General features: G+C 34.7%; 7 non-coding genes across 7 annotated transcripts; all 7 read right to left on the reverse strand.

Moving 5' to 3' along the window:
• Positions 1–47: 47 nt before the first annotated feature.
• TRNAS-ACU (transfer RNA serine (anticodon ACU)) lies at positions 48–121 on the reverse strand. The gene has a single exon. It is a non-coding gene; the product is annotated as a tRNA-Ser (tRNA).
• Positions 122–4,706: 4,585 nt separating this feature from the next.
• On the reverse strand, positions 4,707–4,780 carry TRNAS-ACU (transfer RNA serine (anticodon ACU)). The gene has a single exon. It is a non-coding gene; the product is annotated as a tRNA-Ser (tRNA).
• Positions 4,781–7,044: 2,264 nt separating this feature from the next.
• On the reverse strand, positions 7,045–7,118 carry TRNAS-ACU (transfer RNA serine (anticodon ACU)). The gene has a single exon. It is a non-coding gene; the product is annotated as a tRNA-Ser (tRNA).
• Positions 7,119–10,551: 3,433 nt separating this feature from the next.
• Positions 10,552–10,625, reverse strand: TRNAS-ACU (transfer RNA serine (anticodon ACU)). The gene has a single exon. It is a non-coding gene; the product is annotated as a tRNA-Ser (tRNA).
• A 1,094-nt stretch (positions 10,626–11,719) lies between these two features.
• On the reverse strand, positions 11,720–11,793 carry TRNAS-ACU (transfer RNA serine (anticodon ACU)). Its single transcript has one exon. It is a non-coding gene; the product is annotated as a tRNA-Ser (tRNA).
• A 2,264-nt stretch (positions 11,794–14,057) lies between these two features.
• TRNAS-ACU (transfer RNA serine (anticodon ACU)) lies at positions 14,058–14,131 on the reverse strand. The gene has a single exon. It is a non-coding gene; the product is annotated as a tRNA-Ser (tRNA).
• Positions 14,132–15,227: 1,096 nt separating this feature from the next.
• On the reverse strand, positions 15,228–15,301 carry TRNAS-ACU (transfer RNA serine (anticodon ACU)). The gene has a single exon. It is a non-coding gene; the product is annotated as a tRNA-Ser (tRNA).
• Positions 15,302–15,811: the final 510 nt, after the last annotated feature.

The raw sequence follows: 15,811 nt of genomic DNA on the forward strand, positions 1-15,811 counted from the left end.
GACTTGTCTACTTAAAGATCACCAAAATCTGATAACAAGGTCAATTACGTCCCTGGGTGGGATTGAACCACCAACCTTTTGGTTAGTAGCCGGACACACTAACCGATTGCGCCACAGAGACACTTCGCAAAAAGTACATACTGACAAAGGCTAATAAGCATACATCTAGAACGTTTCCTAGAAAAACTTTAAAAAGTCAATAATCTGGAGAATTATTGTAAAATGTTTCTTCCATCAACCAACGAAGAAACACATTGGTACTTTCCCATGATGAGTGAGTGCTTCAGGATCTCTTGCACTTACATGTGCAGCAGAGTACTGCAACGGAAGCATGCTGGGCCCATAACCCGGAGGTAGGCAGATTGAAACTATCCTTTGCTATATGCATTTTTTTTGTTAATTTAAGTAATCAAAACTGGGATTGATATTTTTGCTCTTTTATTTTTACTTGAAGTACAATAACTTTTACCATTTTAATTTGTTTGAATAGTATATTGACAGTATAGTTTTCTTTAAAAAATCAACTTAATTTTCTTTACCCTAATATTAAAAGGGTAATTGACAAAAACAAACTACATTGTCACCAGAAGAGCAATACAAAATGTACAAGTGATATATTAAAATCATCTTTCCAGCTTGAATTTCAATGATGCATTGGGGCAACGATTTTGTGAGAAACATCTTCACCCTTAAATAAAGATTTTCTTAATTCCTTACCTGTGTGCTAATTAGATATCACCTTGTTTTCACATTAAACAGACTTCCACATGAGAAAGCAGCAAGGATGCAGTGGCGTTAATGTTTCCTGGTGTCAACCTGTATTATTTCAGTAGAAATTGAAATGAGGATGCATCTTGCTGCCTTTCCAATGAAGCAAGTTTAATTTAGTAATAGGTGAAAAACCATCCCTACAAAGGTGTTAATCAGAGACTTGGCTTTGTGGACACTTTTCAGAGAACAAATTTGTTAGCATAAAAATAAAGCCAGAAAATGAAGAGCTGTTTAATCACTCAATTGGATTTTTTTCCCAGCATATTTCTTTTTCTCTGCAACCCACTGCTAAATTGTGCTTCCTATCTGTTTTTATAAAATCACTGAATCAAATCTAACTCTGATTACATCAGAGAAGGCCAGGTACCCTACACCATAACAGGGGGTTTGAAATTTTGACTTGTCTACTTAAAGATCACCAAAATCTGATAACAAGGTCAATTACGTCCCTGGGTGGGATTGAACCACCAACCAGACACACTAACCGATTGCGCCACAGAGACACTTTGTAAAAAGTACGTACTGACAAAGGCTAATAAGCATACATCTAGAACGTTTCCTAGAAAAACTTTAAAAAGTCAATAATCTGGAGAGTTTTTGTAAGATGTTTCTTCCATCAACCAACGAAGAAACACATTGGTACTTTCCTATGATGAGTGAGTGCTTCAGGATCTCTTGCACTTACATGTGCAGCAGAGTACTGCAATGGAAGCATGCTGGGCCCATAACCCAGAGGTAGGCAGATTGAAACTATCCTTTGCTATATGCATTTTTTTTGTTAATTTAAGTAATCAAAACTGGGATTGATATTTTTGCTCTTTTATTTTTACTTAAAGTACAATAACTTTTACCATTTTAATTTGTTTTAATAGTATATTGACAGTATTGTTTTCTTTCAAAAATCCACTTAATTTTCTTTACCCTATTATTAAAATGGTAATTGACAAAAACAAACTACATTGTCACCAGAAGAGCAATACAAAATGTACAAGTGATATATTAAAATCATCTTTCCAGCTTGAATTTCAATGATGCATTGGGGCAACGATTTTGTGAGAAACATCTTCACCCTTAAATAAAGATTTTATTAATTCCTTACCTGTGTGCTAATTAGATATCACCTTGTTTTCACATTAAACAGACTTCCACATGAGAAAGCAGCAAGGATGCAGTGGCGTTAATGTTTCCTGGTGTCAACCCGTATTATTTCAGTAGACATTGAAATGAGGATGCATCTTGCTGCCTTTCCAATGAAGCAAATTTAATTTAGTAATAGGTGAAAAACCATCCCTACAAAGGTGTTAATCAGAGACTTGGCTTTGTGGACACTTTTCAGAGAACAAATTTGTTAGCATAAAAATAAAGCCAGAAAATTAAGAGCTGTTTAATCACTCAATTGGATTTTTTTGCCAGCATATTTCTTTTTCTCTGCAACCCACTGCTAAATTGTGCTTCCTAGCTGTTTTTATAAAATCACTGAATCAAATCTAACTCTGATTACATCAGAGAAGGCCAGGTACCCTACACCATAAGAGGGGGTTTGAAATGTTGACTTGTCTACTTAAAGATCACCAAAATCTGATCACAAGGTCAATTACGTCTCTGGGTGGGATTGAACCACCAACCTTTTGGTTTATAGCCGTTCACACTAACTGATTGCACCACAGAGACACTTTGCAAAAGCATATACTGACAAAGGCTAATAAGCATTCATCTAAAACGTTTCCTAGAAAAACTTTAAAAAGTCAATAATCTGGAGAGTTTTTGTAAGATGTTTCTTCCATCCACCAACGAAGAAACACATTGGTACTTTCCCATGATGAGTGAGTGCTTCAGGATCTCTTGCACTTACATGTGCAGCAAAGTACTGCAATGGAAGCATGCTGGGCCCATAACCCAGAGGTAGGCAGATTAAAACTATCCTCTGCTATATGCATATTTTTTTGTTAATTAAAGTAATCCAAAACTGGGATTGATATTTTTGCTCTTTTATTTTTCATTAAAGTACAATAACTTTTACCATTTTAATTTGTTTTAATAGTATATTGAAAGTATTATTTTCTTTAAAAAATCCACTTAATTTTCTTTACCCTATTATTAAAATGGTAATTGACAAAAACAAACTACATTGTCACCAGAAGAGCAATACAAAATGTACAAGTGATATATTAAAATCATCTTTCCAGCTTGAATTTCAATGATGCATTGGGGCAACGATTTTGTGAGAAACATCTTCACCCTTAAATAAAGATTTTCTTAATTCCTTACCTGTGTGCTAATTAGATATCACCTTGTTTTCACATTAAACAGACTTCTACATGAGAAAGCAGCAAGGATGCAGTGGCGTTAATGTTTCCTGGTGTCAACCTGTATTATTTCAGTAGACATTGAAATGAGGATGCATCTTGCTGCCTTTCCAATGAAGCAAGTTTAATTTAGTTATAGGTGAAAAACCATCCCTACAAAGGTGTTAATCAGAGACTTGGCTTTGTGGACACTTTTTAGAGAACAAATTTGTTAGCATAAAAATAAAGGCAGAAAATGAAGAGCTGTTTAATCACTCAATTGGATTTTTCTGCCAGCATATTTTTTTTCTCTGCAACCCATTGCTAAATTGTGCTTCCTAGCTGTTTTTTATAAAATCACTGAATCAAATCTAACTCTGATTACATCAGAGAAGGCCAGGTACCCTACACCATAAGAGGGGGTTTGAAATTTTGACTTGTCTACTTAAATATCACCAAAACCTGATCACAAGGTCAATTATGTCCCTGGGTGGGATTAAACCACCAACCTTTTGGTTAGTAGCCGGACACACTAACCGATTGCGCCACAGTGACACTTTGCAAAAAGTACATACTGACAAAGGCTAATAAGCATTCATCTAGAACATTTCCTAGAAAAACTTTAAAAAGTCAATAATCTGGAGAGTTTTTGTAAGAATTTTCTTAAATCAACCAACGAAGAAACAAATTGGTACTTTCCCATGATGAGTGAGTGCTTCAGGATCTCTTGCACTTACATGTGCAGCAGAGTACTGCAATGGAAGCATGCTGGGCCCATTACCCAGAGGTAGGCAGATTGAAACTATCCTCTGCTATATGCATTTTTTTTGTTAATTAAAGTAATCCAAAACTGGTATTGATATGTTAGCTATTTTATGTTTACTTAAAGTACAATAACTTTTACCATTTTAATTTGTTTTAATAGTATATTGACAGTATTGTTTTCTTTCAAAAATCCACTTAATTTTCTTTACCCTATTATTAAAATGGTAATTGACAAAAACAAACTACATTGTCACCAGAAGAGCAATACAAAATGTACAAGTGATATATTAAAATCATCTTTCCAGCTTGAATTTCAATGATGCATTGGGGCAACGATTTTGTGAGAAACATCTTCACCCTTAAATAAAGATTTTCTTAATTCCTTACCTGTGTGCTAATTAGATATCACCTTGTTTTCACATTAAACAGACTTCCACATGAGAAAGCAGCAAGGATGCAGTGGCGTTAATGTTTCCTGGTGTCAACCTGTATTATTTCAGTAGAAATTGAAATGAGGATGCATCTTGCTGCCTTTCCAATGAAGCAAGTTTAATTTAGTAATAGGTGAAAAACCATCCCTACAAAGGTGTTAATCAGAGACTTGGCTTTGTGGACACTTTTCAGAGAACAAATTTGTTAGCATAAAAATAAAGCCAGAAAATGAAGAGCTGTTTAATCACTCAATTGGATTTTTTTTCCAGCATATTTCTTTTTCTCTGCAACCCACTGCTAAATTGTGCTTCCTAGCTGTTTTTATAAAATCACTGAATCAAATCTAACTCTGATTACATCAGAGAAGGCCAGGTACCCTACACCATAACAGGGGGTTTGAAATTTTGACTTGTCTACTTAAAGATCACCAAAATCTGATAACAAGGTCAATTACGTCCCTGGGTGGGATTGAACCACCAACCTTTTGGTTAGTAGCCAGACACACTACCCGATTGCGCCACAGAGACACTTTGTAAAAAGTACGTACTGACAAAGGCTAATAAGCATACATCTAGAACGTTTCCTAGAAAAACTTTAAAAAGTCAATAATCTGGAGAGTTTTTGTAAGATGTTTCTTCCATCAACCAACGAAGAAACACATTGGTACTTTCCCATGATGAGTGAGTGCTTCAGGATCTCTTGCACTTACATGTGCAGCAGAGTACTGCAATGGAAGCATGCTGGGCCCATAACCCAGAGGTAGGCAGATTGAAACTATCCTTTGCTATATGCATTTTTTTTTTGTTAATTTAAGTAATCAAAACTGGGATTGATATTTTTGCTCTTTTATTTTTACTTAAAGTACAATAGCTTTTACCATTTTAATTTGTTTTAATAGTATATTGACAGTATAGTTTTCTTTAAAAAATCCACTTAATTTTCTTTACCCTATTATTAAAAGGGTAATTGACAAAAACAAACTACATTGTCACCAGAAGAGCAATACAAAATGTACAAGTGATATATTAAAATCATCTTTCCAGCTTGAATTTCAATGATGCATTGGGGCAACGATTTTGTGAGAAACATCTTCACCCTTAAATAAAGATTTTCTTAATTCCTTACCTGTGTGCTAATTAGATATCACCTTGTTTTCACATTAAACAGACTTCTACATGAGAAAGCAGCAAGGATGCAGTGGCGTTAATGTTTCCTGGTGTCAACCTGTATTATTTCAGTAGACATTGAAATGAGGATGCATCTTACTGCCTTTCCAATGAAGCAAGTTTAATTTAGTAATAGGTGAAAAACAATCCCTACAAAGGTGTTAATCAGAGACTTGGCTTTGTGGACACTTTTCAGAGAACAAATTTGTTAGCATAAAATAAAGCCAGAAAATGAAGAGCTGTTTAATCACTCAATTGGATTTTTTTTGCCAGCATATTTCTTTTTCTCTGCAACCCACTGCTAAATTGTGCTTCCTAGCTGTTTTTATAAAATCACTGAATCAAATCTAACTCTGATTACATCAGAGAAGGCCAGGTACCCTACACCATAAGAGGCGGTTTGAAATTTTGACTTGTCTACTTAAAGATCACCAAAATCTGATAACAAGTTCAATTACTTCCCTGGGTGGGATTGAACCACCAAACTTTTGGTTAGTAGCCAGACACACTACCCGATTGCGCCACAGAGACACTTTGCAAAAAGTATATACTGACAAAGGCTAATAAGCATACATCTAGAACGTTTCCTAGAAAAACTTTAAAAAGTTAATAAGCTGGAGAGTTTTTGTAAGATGTTTCTTCCATCAACCAACGAAGAAACACATTGGTACTTTCCCATGATGAGTGAGTGCTTCAGGATCTCTTGCACTTACATGTGCAGCAGAGTACTGCAATGGAAGCATGCTGGGCCCATAACCCAGAGGTAGGCAGATTGAAACTATCCTTTGCTATATGCATTTTTTTTGTTAATTTAAGTAATCAAAACTGGGATTGATATTTTTGCTCTTTTATTTTTACTTAAAGTACAATAACTTTTACCATTTTAATTTGTTTTAATAGTATATTGACAGTATAGTTTTCTTTAAAAAATCCACTTAATTTTCTTTACCCTATTATTAAAAGGGTAATTGACAAAAACAAACTACATTGTCACCAGAAGAGCAATACAAAATGTACAAGTGATATATTAAAATCATCTTTCCAGCTTGAATTTCAATGATGCATTGGGGCAACGATTTTGTGAGAAACATCTTCACCCTTAAATAAAGATTTTCTTAATTCCTTACCTGTGTGCTAATTAGATATCACCTTGTTTTCACATTAAACAGACTTCTACATGAGAAAGCAGCAAGGATGCAGTGGCGTTAATGTTTCCTGGTGTCAACCTGTATTATTTCAGTAGACATTGAAATGAGGATGCATCTTGCTGCCTTTCCAATGAAGCAAGTTTAATTTAGTTATAGGTGAAAAACCATCCCTACAAAGGTGTTAATCAGAGACTTGGCTTTGTGGATACTTTTTAGAGAACAAATTTGTTAGCATAAAAATAAAGGCAGAAAATGAAGAGCTGTTTAATCACTCAATTGGATTTTTCTGCCAGCATATTTTTTTTCTCTGCAACCCATTGCTAAATTGTGCTTCCTAGCTGTTTTTTATAAAATCACTGAATCAAATCTAACTCTGATTACATCAGAGAAGGCCAGGTACCCTACACCATAAGAGGGGGTTTGAAATTTTGACTTGTCTACTTAAATATCACCAAAACCTGGTCACAAGGTCAATTATGTCCCTGGGTGGGATTGAACCACCAACCTTTTGGTTAGTAGCCAGACACACTAACCGATTGCGCCACAGAGACACTTTGCAAAAAGTACATACTGACAAAGGCTAATAAGCATTCATCTAGAACGTTTCCTAGAAAAACTTTAAAAAGTCAATAATCTGGAGAGTTTTTGTAAGAATTTTCTTAACTCAACCAACGAAGAAACACATTGGTACTTTCCCATGATGAGATGAGTGCTTCAGGATCTCTTGCACTTACATGTGCAGCAGAGTACTGCAATGGAAGCATGCTGGGCCCATTACCCTGAGGTAGGCAGATTGAAACTATCCTCTGCTATATGCATTTTTTTTGTTAATTAAAGTAATCCAAAACTGGGATTGATATGTTAGCTATTTTATGTTTACTTAAAGTACAATAACTTTTACCATTTTAATTTGTTTTAATAGTATATTGACAGTATTGTTTTCTTTCAAAAATCCACTTAATTTTCTTTACCCTATTATTAAAATGGTAATTGACAAAAACAAACTACATTGTCACCAGAAGAGCAATACAAAATGTACAAGTGATATATTAAAATCATCTTTCCAGCTTGAATTTCAATGATGCATTGGGGCAACGATTTTGTGAGAAACATCTTCACCCTTAAATAAAGATTTTCTTAATTCCTTACCTGTGTGCTAATTTGATATCACCTTGTTTTCACATTAAACAGACTTCCACATGAGAAAGCAGCAAGGATGCATTGGCGTTAATGTTTCCTGGTGTCAACCTGTATTATTTCAGTAGACATTGAAATGAGGATGCATCTTGCTGCCTTTCCAATGAAGCAAGTTTAATTTAGTAATAGGTGAAAAACCATCCTTACAAAGGTGTTCATCAGAGACTTGGCTTTGTGGACACTTTTCAGAGAACAAATTTGTTAGCATAAAAATAAAGCCAGAAAATGAAGAGCTGTTTAATCACTCAATTGGATTTTTTTGCCAGCATATTTCTTTTTCTCTGCAACCCACTGCTAAATTGTGCTTCCTAGCTGTTTTTATAAAATCACTGAATCAAATCTAACTCTGATTACATCAGAGAAGGCCAGGTACCCTACACCATAAGAGGGAATTTGAAATTTTGACTTGTCTACTTAAAGATCACCAAAATCTGATCACAAGGTCAATTACGTCCCTGGGTGGAATTGAACCACCAACCTTCTGGTTTATAGCCGTACACACTAACTGATTGCACCACAGAGACACTTTGCAAAAGTACATACTGACAAAGGCTAATAAGCATTCATCTAAAACATTTCCTAGAAAAACTTTAAAAAGTCAATAATCTGGAGAGTTTTTGTAAGATGTTTCTTCCATCCACCAACGAAGAAACACATTGGTACTTTCCCATGATGAGTGAGTGCTTCAGGATCTCTTGCACTTACATGTGCAGCAGAGTACTGCAATGGAAGCATGCTGGGCCCATAACCCAGAGGTAGGCAGATTAAAACTATCCTCTGCTATATGCATTTTTTTTGTTAATTAAAGTAATCCAAAACTGGGATTGATATTTTTGCTCTTTTATTTTTCATTAAAGTACAATAACTTTTACCATTTTAATTTGTTTTAATAGTATATTGAAAGAATTGTTTTCTTTTAAAAATCCACTTAATTTTCTTTACCCTATTATTAAAATGGTAATTGACAAAAACAAACTACATTGTCACCAGAAGAGCAATACAAAATGTACAAGTGATATATTAAAATCATCTTTCCAGCTTGAATTTCAATGATGCATTGGGGCAACGATTTTGTGAGAAACATTTTCACCCTTAAATAAAGATTTTCTTAATTCCTTACCTGTGTGCTAATTAGATATCACCTTGTTTTCACATTAAACAGACTTCCACATGAGAAAGCAGCAAGGATGCAGTGGCGTTAATGTTTCCTGGTGTCAACCTGTATTATTTCAGTAGACATTGAAATGAGGATGCATCTTGCTGCCTTTCCAATGAAGCAAGTTTAATTTAGTAATAGGTGAAAAACCATCCTTACAAAGGTGTTAATCAGAGACTTGGCTTTGTGGACACTTTTCAGAGAACAAATTTGTTAGCATAAAAATAAAGCCAGAAAATGAAGAGCTGTTTAATCACTCAATTGGATTTTTTTGCCAGCATATTTCTTTTTCTCTGCAACCCACTGCTAAATTGTGCTTCCTAGCTGTTTTTATAAAATCACTGAATCAAATCTAACTCTGATTACATCAGAGAAGGCCAGGTACCCTACACCATAAGAGGGGGTTTGATATTTTGACTTGTCTACTTTAAGATCACCAAAATCTGATAACAAGGTCAATTACACCCCTGGGTGGGATTGAACCACCAACCTTTTGGTTAATAGCCATACACACTAACTGATTGCGCCACAGAGACACTTTGCAAAAGTCCATACTGACAAAGGCTAATAAGCATTCATCTAAAACGTTTCCTAGAAAAACTTTAAAAAGTCAATAATCTGGAGAGTTTATGTAAGATGTTTCTTCCATCAACCAACGAAGAAACACATTGGTACTTTCCCATGATGACTGAGTGCTTCAGGATCTCTTGCACTTACATGTGCAGCAGAGTACTGCAATGGAAGCATGCTGGGCCCATAACCCAGAGGTAGGCAGATTGAAACTATCCTTTGCTATATGCATTTTTTTTGTTAATTTAAGTAATCAAAACTGGGATTGATATTTTTGCTCTTTTATTTTTACTTAAAGTACAATAACTTTTACCATTTTAATTTGTTTTAATAGTATATTGACAGTATAGTTTTCTTTAAAAAATCCACTTAATTTTCTTTACCCTATTATTAAAAGGGTAATTGACAAAAACAAACTACATTGTCACCAGAAGAGCAATACAAAATGTACAAGTGATATATTAAAATCATCTTTCCAGCTTGAATTTCAATGATGCATTGGGGCAACGATTTTGTGAGAAACATCTTCACTCTTAAATAAAGATTTTCTTAATTCCTTACCTGTGTGCTAATTAGATATCACCTTGTTTTCACATTAAACAGACTTCTACATGAGAAAGCAGCAAGGATGCAGTGGCGTTAATGTTTCCTGGTGTCAACCTGTATTATTTCAGTAGACATTGAAATGAGGATGCATCTTGCTGCCTTTCCAATGAAGCAAGTTTAATTTAGTAATAGGTGAAAAACCATCCCTACAAAGGTGTTAATCAGAGACTTGGCTTTGTGGACACTTTTCAGAGAACAAATTTGTTAGCATAAAAATAAAGCCAGAAAATGAAGAGCTGTTTAATCACTCAATTGGATTTTTTTTTGCCAGCATATTTCTTTTTCTCTGCAACCCTCTGCTAAATTGTGCTTCCTAGCTGTTTTTATAAAATCAATGAATCAAATCTAACTCTGATTACATCAGAGAAGGCCAGGTACCCTACACCATAACAGGGGGTTTGAAATTTTGACTTGTCTACTTAAAGATCACCAAAATCTGATAACAAGGTCAATTACGTCCCTGGGTGGGATTGAACCACCAACCTTTTGGTTAGTAGCCGGACACACTAACCGATTGCGCCACAGAGACACTTTGCAAAAATTACATACTGACAAAGGCTAATAAGCATACATCTAGAACGTTTCCTAGAAAAACTTTAAAAAGTCAATAATCTGGAGAGTTTTTGTAAGATGTTTCTTCCATCAACCAACGAAGAAACACATTGGTACTTTCCCATGATGACTGAGTGCTTCAGGATCTCTTGCACTTACATGTGCAGCAGAGTACTGCAATGGAAGCATGCTGGGCCCATAACCCAGAGGTAGGCAGATTGAAACTATCCTTTGCTATATGCATTTTTTTTGTTAATTTAAGTAATCAAAACTGGGATTGATATTTTTGCTCTTTTATTTTTACTTGAAGTACAATAACTTTTACCATTTTAATTTGTTTGAATAGTATATTGACAGTATAGTTTTCTTTAAAAAATCAACTTAATTTTCTTTACCCTATTATTAAAAGGGTAATTGACAAAAACAAACTACATTGTCACCAGAAGAGCAATACAAAATGTACAAGTGATATATTAAAATCATCTTTCCAGCTTGAATTTCAATGATGCATTGGGGCAACGATTTTGTGAGAAACATCTTCACCCTTAAATAAAGATTTTCTTAATTCCTTACCTGTGTGCTAATTAGATATCACCTTGTTTTCACATTAAACAGACTTCCACATGAGAAAGCAGCAAGGATGCAGTGGCGTTAATGTTTCCTGGTGTCAACCTGTATTATTTCAGTAGAAATTGAAATGAGGATGCATCTTGCTGCCTTTCCAATGAAGCAAGTTTAATTTAGTAATAGGTGAAAAACCATCCCTACAAAGGTGTTAATCAGAGACTTGGCTTTGTGGACACTTTTCAGAGAACAAATTTGTTAGCATAAAAATAAAGCCAGAAAATGAAGAGCTGTTTAATCACTCAATTGGATTTTTTTTCCAGCATATTTCTTTTTCTCTGCAACCCACTGCTAAATTGTGCTTCCTATCTGTTTTTATAAAATCACTGAATCAAATCTAACTCTGATTACATCAGAGAAGGCCAGGTACCCTACACCATAACAGGGGGTTTGAAATTTTGACTTGTCTACTTAAAGATCACCAAAATCTGATAACAAGGTCAATTACGTCCCTGGGTGGGATTGAACCACCAACCTTTTGGTTAGTAACCAGACACACTAACCGATTGCGCCACAGAGACACTTTGTAAAAAGTACGTACTGACAAAGGCTAATAAGCATACATCTAGAACGTTTCCTAGAAAAACTTTAAAAAGTCAATAATCTGGAGAGTTTTTGTAAGATGTTTCTTCCATCAACCAACGAAGAAACACATTGGTACTTTCCTATGATGAGTGAGTGCTTCAGGATCTCTTGCACTTACATGTGCAGCAGAGTACTGCAATGGAAGCGTGCTGGGCCCATAACCCAGAGGTAGGCAGATTGAAACTATCCTTTGCTATATGCATTTTTTTTGTTAATTTAAGTAAACAAAACTGGGATTGATATTTTTGCTCTTTTATTTTTACTTAAAGTACAATAACTTTTACCATTTTAATTTGTTTTAATAGTATATTGACAGTATTGTTTTCTTTCAAAAATCCATTTAATTTTCTTTACCCTATTATTAAAATGGTAATTGACAAAAACAAACTACATTGTCATCAGAAGAGCAATACAAAATGTACAAGTGATATATTAAAATCATCTTTCCAGCTTGAATTTCAATGATGCATTGGGGCAACGATTTTGTTAGAAACATCTTCACCCTTAAATAAAGATTTTCTTAATTCCTTACCTGTGTGCTAATTAGATATCACCTTGTTTTCACATTAAACAGACTTCCACATGAGAAAGCAGCAAGGATGCAGTGGCGTTAATGTTTCCTGGTGTCAACCCGTATTATTTCAGTAGACATTGAAATGAGGATGCATCTTGCTGCCTTTCCAATGAAGCAAATTTAATTTAGTAATAGGTGAAAAACCATCCCTACAAAGGTGTTAATCAGAGACTTGGCTTTGTGGACACTTTTCAGAGAACAAATTTGTTAGCATAAAAATAAAGCCAGAAAATTAAGAGCTGTTTAATCACTCAATTGGATTTTTTTGCCAGCATATTTCTTTTTCTCTGCAACCCACTGCTAAATTGTGCTTCCTAGCTGTTTTTATAAAATCACTGAATCAAATCTAACTCTGATTACATCAGAGAAGGCCAGGTACCCTACAACATAAGAGGGGGTTTGAAATGTTGACTTGTCTACTTAAAGATCACCAAAATCTGATCACAAGGTCAATTACGTCCCTGGGTGGGATTGAACCACCAACCTTTTGGTTTATAGCCGTTCACACTAACTGATTGCGCCACAGAGACACTTTGCAAAAGTATATACTGACAAAGGCTAATAAGCATTCATCTAAAACGTTTCCTAGAAAAACTTTAAAAAGTCAATAATCTGGAGAGTTTTTGTAAGATGTTTCTTCCATCCACCAACGAAGAAACACATTGGTACTTTCCCATGATGAGTGAGTGCTTCAGGATCTCTTGCACTTACATGTGCAGCAAAGTACTGCAATGGAAGCATGCTGGGCCCATAACCCAGAGGTAGGCAGATTAAAACTATCCTCTGCTATATGCATATTTTTTTGTTAATTAAAGTAATCAAAACTGGGATTGATATTTTTGCTCTTTTATTTTTACTTAAAGTACAATAACTTTTACCATTTTAATTTGTTTTAATAGTATATTGACAGTATAGTTTTCTTTAAAAAATCCACTTAATTTTCTTTACCCTATTATTAAAAGGGTAATTGACAAAAACAAACTACATTGTCACCAGAAGAGCAATACAAAATGTACAAGTAATATATTAAAATCATCTTTCCAGCTTGAATTTCAATGATGCATTGGGGCAACGATTTTGTGAGAAACATCTTCACCCTTAAATAAAGATTTTCTTAATTCCTTACCTGTGTGCTAATTAGATATCACCTTGTTTTCACATTAAACAGACTTCTACATGAGAAAGCAGCAAGGATGCAGTGGCGTTAATGTTTCTTGGTGTCAACCTGTATTATTTCAGTAGACATTGAAATGAGGATGCATCTTGCTGCCTTTCCAATGAAGCAAGTTTAATTTAGTAATAGGTGAAAAACCATCCCTACAAAGGTGTTAATCAGAGACTTGGCTTTGTGGACACTTTTCAGAGAACAAATTTGTTAGCATAAAAATAAAGCCAGAAAATGAAGAGCTGTTTAATCATTTAATTGGATTTTTTTTTGCCAGCATATTTCTTTTTCTCTGCAACCCACTGCTAAATTGTGCTTCCTAGCTGTTTTTATAAAATCAATGAATCAAATCTAACTCTGATTACATCAGAGAAGGCCAGGTACCCTACACCATAAGAGGGGGTTTGAAATTTTGACTTGTCTACTTAAAGATCACCAAAATATGATAACAAGGTCAATTACGTCCCTGGGTGGGATTGAACCACCAACCTTTTGGTTAGTAGCCGGACACACTAACCGATTGCGCCACAGAGACACTTTGCAAAAATTATATTCTGACAAAGGCTAATAAGCATACATCTAGAACGTTTCCTAGAAAAACTTTAAAAAGTCAATAATCTGGAGAGTTTATGTAAGATGTTTCTTCCATCAACCAACGAAGAAACACATTGGTACTTTCCCATGATGACTGAGTGCTTCAGGATCTCTTGCACTTACATGTGCAGCAGAGTACTGCAATGGAAGCATGCTGGGCCCATAACCCAGAGGTAGGCAGATTGAAACTATCCTTTGCTATATGCATTTTTTTTGTTAATTTAAGTAATCAAAACTGGGATTGATATTTTTGCTCTTTTATTTTTACTTAAAGTACAATAACTTTTACCATTTTAATTTGTTTTAATAGTATATTGACAGTATAGTTTTCTTTAAAAAATCCACTTAATTTTCTTTACCCTATTATTAAAAGGGTAATTGACAAAAACAAACTACATTGTCACCAGAAGAGCAATACAAAATGTACAAGTGATATATTAAAATCATCTTTCCAGCTTGAATTTCAATGATGCATTGGGGCAACGATTTTGTGAGAAACATCTTCACCCTTAAATAAAGATTTTCTTAATTCCTTACCTGTGTGCTAATTAGATATCACCTTGTTTTCACATTAAACAGACTTCTACATGAGAAAGCAGCAAGGATGCAGTGGCGTTAATGTTTCCTGGTGTCAACCTGTATTATTTCAGTAGACATTGAAATGAGGATGCATCTTGCTGCCTTTCCAATGAAGCAAGTTTAATTTAGTAATAGGTGAAAAACCATCCCTACAAAGGTGTTAATCAGAGACTTGGCTTTGTGGACACTTTTCAGAGAACAAATTTGTTAGCATAAAAATAAAGCCAGAAAATGAAGAGCTGTTTAATCACTCAATTGGATTTTTTTTTGCCAGCATATTTCTTTTTCTCTGCAACCCTCTGCTAAATTGTGCTTCCTAGCTGTTTTTATAAAATCAATGAATCAAATCTAACTCTGATTACATCAGAGAAGGCCAGGTACCCTACACCATAACAGGGGGTTTGAAATTTTGACTTGTCTACTTAAAGATCACCAAAATCTGATAACAAGGTCAATTACGTCCCTGGGTGGGATTGAACCACCAACCTTTTGGTTAGTAGCCGGACACACTAACCGATTGCGCCACAGAGACACTTTGCAAAAATTATATACTGACAAAGGCTAATAAGCATACATCTAGAACGTTTCCTAGAAAAACTTTAAAAAGTCAATAATCTGGAGAGTTTTTGTAAGATGTTTCTTCCATCAACCAACGAAGAAACACATTGGTACTTTCCCATGATGACTGAGTGCTTCAGGATCTCTTGCACTTACATGTGCAGCAGAGTACTGCAATGGAAGCATGCTGGGCCCATAACCCAGAGGTAGGCAGATTGAAACTATCCTTTGCTATATGCATTTTTTTTGTTAATTTAAGTAATCAAAACTGGGATTGATATTTTTGCTCTTTTATTTTTACTTGAAGTACAATAACTTTTACCATTTTAATTTGTTTGAATAGTATATTGACAGTATAGTTTTCTTTAAAAAATCAACTTAATTTTCTTTACCCTATTATTAAAAGGGTAATTGACAAAAACAAACTACATTGTCACCAGAAGAGCAATACAAAATGTACAAGTGATATATTAAAATCATCTTT

The sequence above is a fragment of the Pseudophryne corroboree genome, chromosome 8, assembly GCF_028390025.1.
Source record: "Pseudophryne corroboree isolate aPseCor3 chromosome 8, aPseCor3.hap2, whole genome shotgun sequence".
Taxonomy (NCBI): domain Eukaryota; kingdom Metazoa; phylum Chordata; class Amphibia; order Anura; family Myobatrachidae; genus Pseudophryne; species Pseudophryne corroboree.